Source organism: Rhinopithecus roxellana, chromosome 10, assembly GCF_007565055.1.
Source record: "Rhinopithecus roxellana isolate Shanxi Qingling chromosome 10, ASM756505v1, whole genome shotgun sequence".
Lineage (NCBI taxonomy): Eukaryota > Metazoa > Chordata > Mammalia > Primates > Cercopithecidae > Rhinopithecus > Rhinopithecus roxellana.
In genome coordinates, this window is record NC_044558.1 from 86,562,897 (window position 1) to 86,576,036 (window position 13,140).

Here is a 13,140-nt window from a genome sequence, read left to right on the forward strand (position 1 = left end):
AAAGATGAGAGTTTGTTTTTGTTTTTTTAAATATAAAGTCAAGGTCGCAAACTGACATTTTAGCAGTTTTCAACTAAAGGGGAAAAGAAAGGAGGGGACAAAAAAAAAATGGAAGTCAAATTAGTCTGACCAAAAATAAATGAAAAAAAGGGTCTCTATAGATATTTGTGTGTGTCCTTTTCCCCTTGTAGAAGGTAGCTAAGGCTCTTGAGTGGCTTCTAATAAATTCTCTCATGTCTTTGCGGATTATATCCACTTACCAAGCAAGAACTCCTCCTTTAGTAGGTAGGTAAGGTGTAAGAGAAAGGGAAGAGCGGGCAACGTGAGTCCATCATTAGAGTCGCAATTGACAAGAAAAAACACACACCTTTCTGCACATCCTCAAACTTGGCCCTGAACTTTGAGTTTTGGTTTTTTTTAGTGCCCTTGACAGGTGGGGGCATCAATTCTGTTTGGTTTTGTCATAAAGGGGACCTAACCTAGCCAACCTAATCAATCCCTTAGGGCCCAAGTTGGAGCAGGAAACCCTTGTGGAATATGCCAATGGCAGCTAGAGTACTGCATCTACTACCTAGGTGTGAATATCGAGGGGGCACGAGGGAGGGAGGATGCAAAACAGAGGGCTTTGGAATGAGCTTGGAGATTGGGCTTTGGGGTGACTGGGAATAAAGAGGGGCCCCCAGAACCCTGTCTAGGGCTGATCTAGGACCAATGAAGGAGTAAGGGAGGCGATGGAAAGCCAGCACTTGGGAAGGTGAGCACACTTTTAGAAGCAGGATGGTGGGCGGGGGGCAGGGGGCACGAGGGGCGGTTTCTTTAAATATTCAGACCTGCTGTGGCTGGGATGACACAGTAAGTTTGATGCTGGCCTCTGCCAGCAGTACCATGCTTAGCTGCGGATGGGAGGGACCCCTGCCCTGGGCCTCCTCCAGCGATAACCATCCCTATGGGATGAGAAATCTGGGGGACCAAGAAGGCACCCCCTTAAGACTACTGTCTGCCTCAACCACTCTCTGGATACCTGAGATCCCAGAATTCTCTGTTTAAATGACTCCTGTGCTCCTTTCCAGGTCTCTGTAGGCCTCATCCATGGATCCATTCTCCTGCAGGGAGAGCATGCTTCAAGTGTCCACACTCCTAGGTCCAAAGGTAGCTATTTGGACAGAACTTGGATGTTCAGGCTGAGGGGTCTATATGCATGTGTGTAAGCCCTATCATGGTGCTCGATGTGCCAGATTCAGGGAGAGAAAGGGATAGTTCCGGGGCCAGATTCTCCCCTGACTGCTATGTCACATCCTGGCACTCTGAAATGGTCCAAGATTCTAAAATCATAACTAACTTTCAGATCATTTTGAAGGTATGTTTACCAAGATAACAGAACATATTTTATTAAGTTTGCTGACTTATTTATGAACATTTAGACATCTAATATATGGATCTTCTTCTATAACTTTGCTCTGACCTCACAAATGTTAGGGCAGGCTTCACCATAAAGAGCCTACTCTTTCTCCCAACTTTATCTTGTGCGTCTTGGCCCTAAAGGAGGGGGGACTTCTGGAATTTCTTAAGAACCATTTCTGCCTTCTCAGCAATTGGTCATGTGGGTGAAACACAGACACATTGGAACTGTGAGAATAGCATAACTCCAGCGCTCAGGATGTCAGCTCCTGGGGCCCGGGAGGCAGGGATTCCTTTGTAGATTCTCCCAGGAGGCTTTGCACACAGGCAAGGTGATAGTCTAGCTTTAGCAAGTTCTGTCCATCACAGCTGCCATTTTACCTGCATGGCACCTTGGATAGCTTTGCTTTGGGAGAAGGTACCTCAAAATAAGGTTGCTCTAGTGGAGTTTTTTAGAGTGAGACTTTTAAAACAACAGTGTAAAGGCCCTGTTCCCATTCAGTCCTCCTATTTATTTGTCTTGTTTTGCGTTTTGGATGCCACATCTTTCTCAACTCTGGAGTTCAGTGGTAACACATGTATCTCCACCACCCCTGTCAGGAATATATCATGCCAGGCAACTAGACCCTGAGATCTGTGATCTCTGGCTTGGGCTTGGTACAAGAATGGGATCATGGAATCTTTGCCCCAGAGATGGTGAATGGTTGGTAGCCAGTGTGTTACAAGTGAATCCAGCAAGCCCATCTTGGAGGGAGCTAGGCTGGAAGAACTCAAGGACAGGGGCCTGTGAGTACAATAATTTTCATTATCTTGTGGTTTGCTACCTGGAGGCTGCCAGGCTGGGCCTTTCTCTCCCAGGTACTTGTTCCTAGTCTTGACTACGAATTTCATTTTTCCTGGTGCACCATGGATCCCCGTAGGCAAGGATTTCTTGAATGTGAGGCCTCTCCAGGCTAGTGGATATAGAAGGGGATCTGGCCTTGTTCATCTTCTCAACCCCACGCCCTGAGCTCACAGGGATACTTTCAGAGTATTACCACCTGCCTGCGACTTATCTACATGTAACTTGTGTGGTCAGAACTGATAAATCTATAAGGCATCATACTTTTCCATCATCACCAAAAAACAGGGATAAAGGCACTATTGAAATGTTCTCATTGGGTTAAATTTGGTGCCTGAAAATACCAACTTCTCCTGCATGTTTAAAAGTCCCATTTCTTTGAATGGATCTAAACTCTTTGACATGGATGAGAGTGTTTTTCATACCCCAGCCCTGCCTACTTCACAAATAGCATCTCTTCCACACCATCCCACCCCAGCCCCCATAACCTAAGCTGACTGATTCAGATTTGAGTTTTCTTGGTTCTGCCATCCCATCTTGTTCTAATCCCAGGCCATGTGCACTTGCCATTTCCTCTGCCTAGAATACTCCTCTCTTCCCCACTTCACATGGCTAAATTTATTCATCCTCCAGGTGTACTATCACCTCTTCTAGAAAGCCTTCTGTCATCCTCCAGACGAGGATAGCGCAATACTCTGTACTTCATTCATTCATTCACTGAATCTTGAATTCACTCACTCATTCAAAAATGAATGTCATTTGTGTGCCACAGCCCTGTTCCTTAGTAGAGTAGTTGCTTATTTTATTGGCCGTCTCTCTGACTGGGTTTGGAGCTTGCTGACGGCAGGACCATGACCAGTTCAATGTTGCTCCCCAGCATTCACCAGTGCCTGGCACAGAGTAGGCACTCAGTAAATTTTGTCTAATCAACAAGTTTGCTCTCAGGTCACTTGGAAGCCTCTGTGGGCCTGCCTGACTTAATTTATTGTAGAGACAACTGGGTGATCAGGCCCAGGTGGGATCCAGCTGGGTGTCTGCCAGCTTTGGGAATTTGAGAAGAAATCAGCCTCCATCACACTGGGAATCATTCTAGGAACCTTGGGAACCCCTGGCTGAAGCTTGGGGTCTCAAGACCAGCTTGGCTGGGTGTGTGAGCTTGAGAGAACCTCTAGAATCAAACATTTATTTTTATTGATATATAATAGATGTACATATTTTTGGAATATATGTGATATTTTGATACATTCACATAACGTGTAATGATCAGATCAGGATAATAGAGATAGATATCCATCATCTTAAACATTTATCTTTTCTTTATGCTAGGAGCATTCAAATTATTCTCTTCTAAGGCCGAGTGCAGTGACTTATGCCTGTAATTCCAACACTTTGGGAGGCCAAAGTGGGCAGATTACTTGAGGTCAGGAGTTCGAGACCAGGCTGGCCAACATGGCGACACTCTGCCTCTACCAAAAACTAAAAAAATTAGTCAGGTGTGGTGGCACGTGCCTGTAGTCCTAGCTACTTGGGAGGCTGAGGTGGGAGAGTCACTTGAACCTGGGAGGTGGAGGCTACAGTGAACCAAGATCACACCACTGCACTCCAGCCTGAGCCAAAAAAAAATTATTCTCTTCTAGTTACTTGGAAATATACAGTAGATTATTGTTTACTAGAGCCACTCTACTGTGCTGTTGAACAGAAGGTCTTAGAAGAAAGTTTCCAGTCCAGACCCCTGGCAGAGAGAAAGAATGCTCCCTGTTCTTTCTCTCATTCCCCCTGATACTCCTCAGACCCAGGACCCTGAGAGGAAGCACACAGAGGCTCTGTACAGATTCTCAACAGCATAAGCTCCAGGCTTCAGGTGAGAAATTTCAGACCTGCAAAACCTTCCAGATGAAACAAGCTGTGCTGGGTCTTCTTACTTCTTATTCCACTCTCTGCTACTATGAGAGCTCCAGTTCAAAGACGGACTGAGTTCGGTCATCTGCATGTAACAAGGCTGCCAGCCTGCATAGTGACTTTGTTCCCATTAGGAAAAGGTACTCCTATAGAGATTGGAATGATGGTTACTAGAGACTGGGAAGGGTAGTGGGAAGTGGAGTATAAAATAGGCATGGTTGCTGGGTACAGAAATGCAATTAGAGAGAATAAATGAGATCTAGTATTTGGTAGCACATCAGGATGACTATAGTTAACAATAATTTTTTTTTTTTTTGAGACAGAGTCTCGCTCTGTCACCCAGGCTCACTGCAGCCTTTGCCTCCTAGGTTCAAGCAATTCTTCTTCTTCAGCCTCCCAGGTAGCTGGGATTACAGGTGCCTGCCACCAAGCCCGGGTAATTGTTTTTTGTAATTTTAGTAGAGACGGGGTTTTGCCATGTTGGCCAGGCTGGTCTCAAACTCCTGACCTCAGGTGATCTGTTCCATCTCAGCCTCCCAAAGTGCTGAGATTACAGGCATGAGCCACCGCACCCAGCAGAATGAGCAATAATTTATCTTATTTTATATTTAAATATATTAAACTTAGTTATTTTAAATTATCTTATATTTTAAAATAACTAAAAGAGTGTAATTGGAATGTTTCTAACACAAAGAAATGATACATGCTTGAGGTGATGGATGCACAATTACCCTGATTGGATCCTTACACAGTGTAAGCCTGTATGAAAACATCACATATACCCTGGAAATATATACATAAGAATTACATTTTTTTAAAGGAAAAAAAAAAAAAAAAGGTGCGCCTTATGGGTTAAGAATTAGAAAAAGCTGCCTATTCTGGCCAGACAGATTAGAAAAGAGATAGTACACGTTTTTCTGGGCTGAAGCACTCCTGAATCTGTATTCAGAGCTTGGTAAATGGAGGGCAGGGGGTTTTGGATCTCCCAGTTGCTCTCCATGCTGGTCACCCTCTCAAAGGGCACAACCAGCATGACATCATGTCCCTAGCGGGTACATCTGGAATGAATAAATCCTGTCACTCCATCTGGCCTGCTTAGAAGATTCCTCTGGCACAGAGGAGGTGGTAACCTGAAGACATTCATTCCTCCTTCTTTTCAGCTGAACTCTACTTGGTATTGTCTTTACAAGTCTTGCTGGGCTCTGTTTATCCTTCCAGGTGGTAGGAGCATTTTCACAAGGCCATCATCAGAGATGTTCAGATAGTTTAATGGTCTCCTAAACCCCAGACTCTACCTTGTCCAGAGCTCTCCATTCACTCCACATGAAGAGGAGGAAGGAAGACACACCTGAGGGAAGCCCAAGACAGAATGGGAGAGGTCTGACCGTGAAAGTGCAGAGGAGACATTAGAGTTGTGAGCTTCTGATGGGCTGACAATAGGGGCCTCTCATGGTCTTGCCTCTGCCCTTCCATCCCTAGGTATTGCCGTCCTAGTCAGCTACTCTTTCTGGCACATAAGGTGCAAAGAGTCACCGCCCTCCAACATTGATACAACAGGATGGTTCTCCTTTGCTTCTCTCTGCCTCCTTATTTATGTAATAGGCCTCTCATAATTCATCTTTGAAGAGCTCCTCTTCATGCATTGGGAGTTTCTCTCTGCGCATGCAACTGCTCTTTGTCCCAAGATACTTGTTAGCAAGAGCCACTCCAGATCCTCTGTCATCTGGTAATAATGCCCTCCAGGTACCCAGGACCCCCTTTTAAGAGCTGGAGCCCTCACACCAGGGTTCTCTTCTTTGGTCAAATTTTACCTCTTCTTCCATCTCAGCCCTCACCCTCCATGATGTCTACATAAAAGCCTACTTTTGGGGTTATGGCATGAAAATCCAGCTTCTACAAGATCTACTTAATGATCAAGTGAAATAATGCCTGTCTAATCTGGATTCTTAGAAGTCGAGATGGAAAATGAGTGCCAATAACTTGAGAGGAGAAGGAACCTCTCTAGTGGAGTGTGGAAATGGTGTAGAGGAGAGAGGGAGCCAAAAAAAGATGCATTATCAAACCAGGTATTACAGTGGGCAGCAGATAATTAATTTTGGTGATGACACCCTGGGAACCAGTGTAGAACACGCACCCCAGAGTTAACCTCAACCAAGGAGTGAGGGAGCTGGGATATTCATACACCAGTTCCCCATCACTCACAGGTTGAAGGTTGAACACTGGAGCATGAATTCTTTAGTATGTCCAGACTGCCAAACAGGCAGAGAAAATAGGTTTTGGCAGCAGAGAATACCATCTGGAAGCTGGAAGTCAGCCATGTGCCCCGAAGTGCAGAGGGTGAGGATCTATATATGGACACTATCTGCTTCAATACCCCAGATCAACACTGGAAAACCGGTGAGCCGAAACCGGTGAGCCGAGTTATGCTTTGTTTCAGACATGCTTTCTTTAGCTCCCTTAGTATGTCGGAAGTAAATTGGAATTAACTGCCAACATTGGTAGAATGGGGAGGTTTCACATAACAACCCCATTTCCAGTTTCTGTTGAAAAATAAGATCTGGCAACACTGGGCCCGAATCCCTGACCGGCAAGAATCAGCTGAGAGTAATTACAGCTTCCCCTTTTAGATGGGGCATGAGATCTCCTGACCCCAAACCCACGAGATCATTGTACTCATATCTATTAGCTGCCTGGCCACCAAGACATCTAAGTTGGAGACCCTCTGTTTTAAAAGTTTGTTGCTACTCTGATCCCACTGTAAGCAACATAAACCCGGTACATTTTGTATGTTTCATGTCTTCCCTCCAGATCTGTGAAGGGAATTGCTCCATCTCTCCCATCTCAATCTGTTTAATCCCTCTTGGACTTTCGTCACTGAAAGGAACTGGGAGACCAGATCCATTAAACCATATCCAGACCTCAGAGTTATTATAAACTCCTTCTTTCTGAGTCAGGGTAGTCAGTCTCAGACTTTTAAAAATTTATCTAAAAAATTTTAAATACAGAATGCTTTTCATGAACTCAAGGCCACTGGGGGGAAGTGAGCAAATATTTCCCTTTTTACTCCCTCAACCCCCTCCAATGTGAAGCTCCAGTATCTCCTCTCTCTCTCTCTCTCCACTCCAAAGCTCGCCTCATCTCCTTCTTCCTTAATATACTCAGTGTTCACATTCAGGTTTTTCTAATAAGTAATTAAATCCCCCCACCACGAACTCCAGCTCCCTGGCGTTTCACTGGGAGTCTCTCTCAGCCCTCCGGGGAAGCCGGCACTGCTATTTATTGTTTTTGTTTCAAATCATTATTTAATCAAGAACGGGGAAAAAAGGCAACCTCTCACTTACACTTCAAAATTTAATTTCAGCTGAATTCCGAGATCAAGAGGCAGCACGGCCTAATAGGTTACAAAAATACAATCAAGAAGAGAATTCCAATTAAACTGAACAAGTCCATTTACTGAGCTTCAAATGGCCCCATGGAGAGAGACGGCTATAAATTTTTTTTTTTCTTCCCTGCCATATGGGGGACTGGAAATTCTCATGTGAGTATGGAGCTGTATGGCAGAGCTTTTAGCTAGAGGGTTCTGGTTATTCCTAAAAAAAAAAAAAAAAAAAAAAAAAAAGCTTTTGTTTCACAAAGACATTAAGTTTATTTTCCTTTCTGTTGTTCATCTTCCTTAGTGCACTAATTAGGAAGACAGCAAAGGAATGGATTCATTGACCTGGTGGGAGTTCATCTGGGAGGAGGAGGAGTTGGAGAAAGAGAAAGGAGATGTGCCGGGCATTGTGGGAAGATGACAAAGTCCTTTAGGGCTGGGGCTATGCCATGGGGCTGTCCACTGCATTGAACCTTTGGTAGGCAGAGGTGGTCTGGCCTCCTTATTCTTTTCCTTAAGCAGGAGCCAGAGGGAATGACAGTTTCAGGCTCACCCTTTCTTTGAAGCCTCTCCTGAGGACCCCTTGCCCACCTGTACTCAGAAATCCCCACCTGGACCCAGTTAGACACATTTTCACCAGCCCAAATTGAAACAAAAAAAAGTAAGTTCAATATAATTAGTTTTTCATCCTGCTAAATACTTTCAATTTAAAGACTCATTTTTTTCTTCCAAGGTCATGTCTTTCCTACTTGTTCTAGTGGTAAAATCTGCCTTCAGTGATAGAAAATGGTGGTTTTCTTTTTTCTGTCCTTCCTTAGCAAAAGTAAAAGTTGACAAAGCTATGTCACCTCCCATTAAACAAAACAAAACAAAGCAAAACAAAACAAAACAAAACAAAAAACAAACAAAAAACCAATGGCCCAGAAAATCCCCAAATCTCATCTCATCCACGTTCTGTACTTTGGTTCCTCTCTTCTCTCAACTATGATGACGGTATTAAACGTTGGATGTTGGGTCTCCCAGCTGGGCAAGAGCTCAAAGGCTTTGCAGAACGTGCAAGCACCTGGACCAGGGGTCAGAAGGCCTGGGCCATCCAGGTTCTCCCTCAGCCCCATTTTCCCTGTCTACAAAGTGGGAAGCATATTCCCATCTTGCCTTTCTCCTGGGGTTGGTGTGAAGTTCACCTGAGATCTTGGATGGATTCAGCTTTTTGAAGCTAGAGATACTCTGAGAACATCATATCTGGGTTTATTTGGGATAAGTTTAGTAAAGCTGCTATGATGACAAAAAATATTATGGCAACTAGCATACATTAAGGGTTATGTCCCAAGCATTGGGATAAATTTTTTCACATAGAGCATAAGCCACATGAGGGCAGGAGAATAGATGCTTCATGTTTATTTTTGAAATGAATGGATACCTTATCTTACTCCATCCTCATAACAATCCTATAAGTAGGTATGATTATTATTAGCCCAAGGCACCGATAAGGATACTGAGGCCCAAAGACATGAAATGGCACAGAGGAGGTCATGTAATTAAACACGTGGACTCTGAGGTCAACATGGACCCTGGATTCAAACCCTAGCTTCTCTGTTGAATAGCTGCCTTTTACTTAATTTTTTTGGGCTGGGGTTTCCTTATCATAAAGTGGAGATATTCGGGGAAGCTCCATTGAAAAGCTATTGTAAAAATAAATGCAATGATGATGATACATGTAAACCAATCGGCCTAGCACCTGGTGCATAGTAGGTGCTCAGTAGGCATTAGTTATTGCTGTCACCCAGGGTCTCACACGGAGAGATCAAGAACTCCAGGGTGCCCAGATCTACTCCAAAGCTCATGTCTTAATCACATTGCCTCTTCCAGTTTACACATTTCATGAGATCCTCTTTTATGGACTACGAGTTTTGCTTTTATTCTTATTATTTTTGGTTTCGACATCTGTACAGGTTTTTGTTGACAGGCGTTAGCAACTATTGGCCCAGGCTGAAAGCAAGAGGAGGAAACAAGAAACCTGCCATTGTCTTTGGCCCAGCTCCAGTCTTGATCAGCCTCCTTCTAGATTCCCTCTCTGGTTATGATAGACTTGATAGAGAGCCCCATACCACAGGGAAAGGGCTTGGCTAATCCTTGGAGCCATGAGTCTCTCCATCATCCAATCCACCCTCCCATCATCCAGTCCACCCTCCATGCCAGCTATCAGGGTAAGCTTTCAAGGCACAAACCACAACTCATAACAGTTACCCTTTCTCCCAATTTGGTTACATTCCTAGGCACCAACACCTCACAGGGCCTATTTTCCCATCTTCAAAATGGTGATAATAATTGCACCTACTTCAAATAACTGTTTTAGGTATCAAATGAGGCAAAAATTATGTAAAGTATGTGACAGTGCCTGACACATAGTGGTGTTTTCCTCTCCCTCTGTCCATCAACCATTGCAACCCAATGAACTCCTATGCATCCTTCAAAGCCCAGTTCAAATAATCCTTTATTGGTAAAGTCTTCTCAGACATCAAGACAACATTGTCTGGCCCTTACTCTGTGCTTCCATGACACATTGTAGTTGCTTTCATCACTGCCAGGAGTGACATTCACAATATTCAGTAACTAGTTGGTTGTGGGTACTGCCCCACCACAAAGGAAGCTGGCTTTGACGCTGAAGGAAAGTAGGTGTCACTTTTCAGTTTCAGGATTCTGAGAAGATCCAGAAAGTGCCAAGGAAGAGGAGGGATGGCTAGGTTGACTGGGGTTGGGTTAGGTAGTGACAGGGCCTATTTACCAACTGGTATGAAAATATTTGAATATTTTAACAACTGGAGAAGGTACTGGTACTCCTGACTCAATCCCAGCCCTAATTACAAAACAATCACACTATATTGCAGCATTCTTCTGACTACTAGACTGTGAGCCCCTGGAGTTCAGGAAGAGTAGTATTTTTTTTTTCTTTTTTACAATCTATCTGCCTCCCCAGTGTCTTGAACAGAGATGGTGGAGTGAAGATAAGGACCATGTGTGAGGCTGTGAAGGGTCTCTAAACTGTCTTGGGATTCTCTATTTGGATTTGGGTGCTGACCAAGCAAGAGAGCCTCAGGTCACCTTTAGCTCACCAACTAAGATTTCCGTTAAGAACCAACCCCAAAATTTTCATATTCATATATGTAAATAAGTCCCTTGATATTATGCAACTGTCCTTGATTTTTTAAAAGAGCTGTGCATGTGAAATACCTGTAATCAAATATGGCATAGACAATCCTTCATGCTTGGGCTCCTCTTTACCTCCAGAGCCCATATCTTGCCCTGGAATTTTATCTGAACACTCAACTCTAATCTTTATTTTCCCCTTCATTGGCTCACCCTTAGCTTTTCAGGTAATTGTTACCTTCTCTCCCCAACCCTAACCCTAATCCCAGTCCCCTCCCCTGTCTGCTAACCTTGTACCCCAATTAAGCATCTGAGCATCAATTGTTGTGCATTGCCTTTAACTGTTTTTAACTTGTCTGTCTCCCTTCATTGGAAGGCACAGGCTATTTCTTTCTTAGTAATTGGATCCTGAGATAAGTCAGAGCCTGACCCTTTGTAGATGCTCCATAGGTGTTTGTAGACTTAAATGAATGATCAGACAGGTGATTCAATGAAAATGTACTGTTAGCTTTAACAGAGAGAAAAACTTGGGGCCAGGACCCTTGGAAAACCTTTGATCCAATCTGGAAATTTCTTCCATCTCTGCTTTTGTAATGGAGAAGATGAGAAAGGGCCATGCATGAGGAGCACTCAAAGAACCAGATCTGGGGCCATGTGATTCTTCCGGGAGCCAGGCAACCTTGAGTGGGGCAGGGTAGCCATTTGGGCTACAGTTACCATTTAGAATGGAAAGAAATTGGTCTGGGAAGCAGGGGCCCTGGCTCAAGTCGCAGCTTAGCCTGTGCCTGGAACTATACTACTATTACTACTACTACTACCACTACTATTACCACTGCTACTACTATTGTGGCTACTACTATCATCACTACTATTGCCACCACTACTATCACCACTGCTATTTCCACTATTACTTCTACTGCTGTTACTATCGCAAGCAGTAAGCATTATGCAGCATTTACTTCTTGCCTGTTATACTCTAAAACTTTTACTTACATTGTGTCATTGAATTCTCATAACATTCTTATGAGTTAGGTCTTATTGCTATCCTTGTTTTGCAGTTTTTGAGGAAACTGAGACACAGAAACTTGCTCAAGGAGCCACAGCTGGTAAGTGCAGCCAGGATCTGGAATGTTGTCATCATATTTTTTGTCAAGTTTTGCACCTGTGTCAAGTACTGGGCTCAAGAGCTGCCTTTTGAAGAAGAGACTGTTATTATCTCTATTATTACTATTATTATTTTTTACAGATGAGGAAACTACAGCTCAGAAATATTTAAGTAATTACTCCTATCTCAGGGATATGATGTGACCACAAATTCATAATCCCATGTTTTTAAACAACTCTGCCTTGCCATAGCCCATGTAAATAATTTCCCTTCTGTGAATCTCAGTTTCCTTTCTTAGTAATCAGAGCATTACACTAGCTGAGCTCTTAAGGCCTCTCTTATAGGTACAGGTGAACCCTGGCTTTTAGCTCTTCTGATAGGGCCAGGCTCATGAAGAACAGTGAGGCATTGTACCTCAAAGCCATCAAGAACCCGTGTGTTTTAGGAAAGCAAACTACCACTAGCCAATCTGGTAACCTCCCCAGCTTGTGTAGGTGGACAGACCTAGCTTTTTGTAACATCTTGACAGACATGTCTTGTTGGAAAACCATCCCAGACCTGTAAGAAAGTATAAGCCAGTTGCTTCCCAATGGCACTTTTTAGCTAGGGTCAATTGGGACCTCCAGATGGACCACCATGAATACCATGATCAGGGAGATTAGGCATCTTTTGCTAACTTAAAAACATTCCTCTACCTCTTCATGCTCATATTTCAAATTTATCTTTACCTTTGCCACAATCTGCCTGGGAGACAAGTGGGATAATCATGCCCATTTCTCAGGTGAGAAAGCTGAGGTTGAGAGGGGTAAAATGACAAGTCCAGCCAAAACAAGACTCAAATCCAAGCCTCTAGACTTTCTGTCATGCTGGAAAGACCCCTTTTTAGGATATTTGTGTGAGAAAGAGTACACAGGTGGGCATTTGCCATCTGCAAGGACTCAGTAACCACAGACATCTCTACCAAGAAGGGGTCTGGGGACAGTTGCAGATGGTTCCAGGTAGGCAGAGGATTTGGGTAAAACTAGACCTTAGTGATGCTAGGTGCCTTGACTGGTAAAGAAGTTTCCTGGAATGCACTGCAGATAATTATTGTGTCAACCAGGCCCAACTGTTGTCATTGCTTTCCCTTTCTTGACATCCCCACAAGGACCCCTGAACTTTTCCTTGCTTCCACCTCATCCTTCCTTAGGGAGCATCTACCTGAAATTTTCAAGTTCACATGTAGCTAGAGAAGACAGTCCCTTTCACAGCTGTCTGCTGTAATTGTAGACTATATCAATGTTGACTCTCTTCCTGTTAATCTGTCTGTCTCTTTAGAGTCTACAAAAGGCCTTCATGTACTTTATCTTATTGGATATTCCCAACAATCCCATACGG

At 43.7% G+C, this 13,140-nt stretch overlaps 1 protein-coding gene across 1 annotated transcript in view; it reads right to left on the reverse strand.

The window, feature by feature from the left end:
- The window catches only part of SRRM4 (serine/arginine repetitive matrix 4), a 175,220-nt gene that overhangs the window by 13,686 nt on the left and 148,394 nt on the right, over positions 1 to 13,140 (reverse strand). The gene's annotated exons all lie outside the window — the stretch shown is intronic.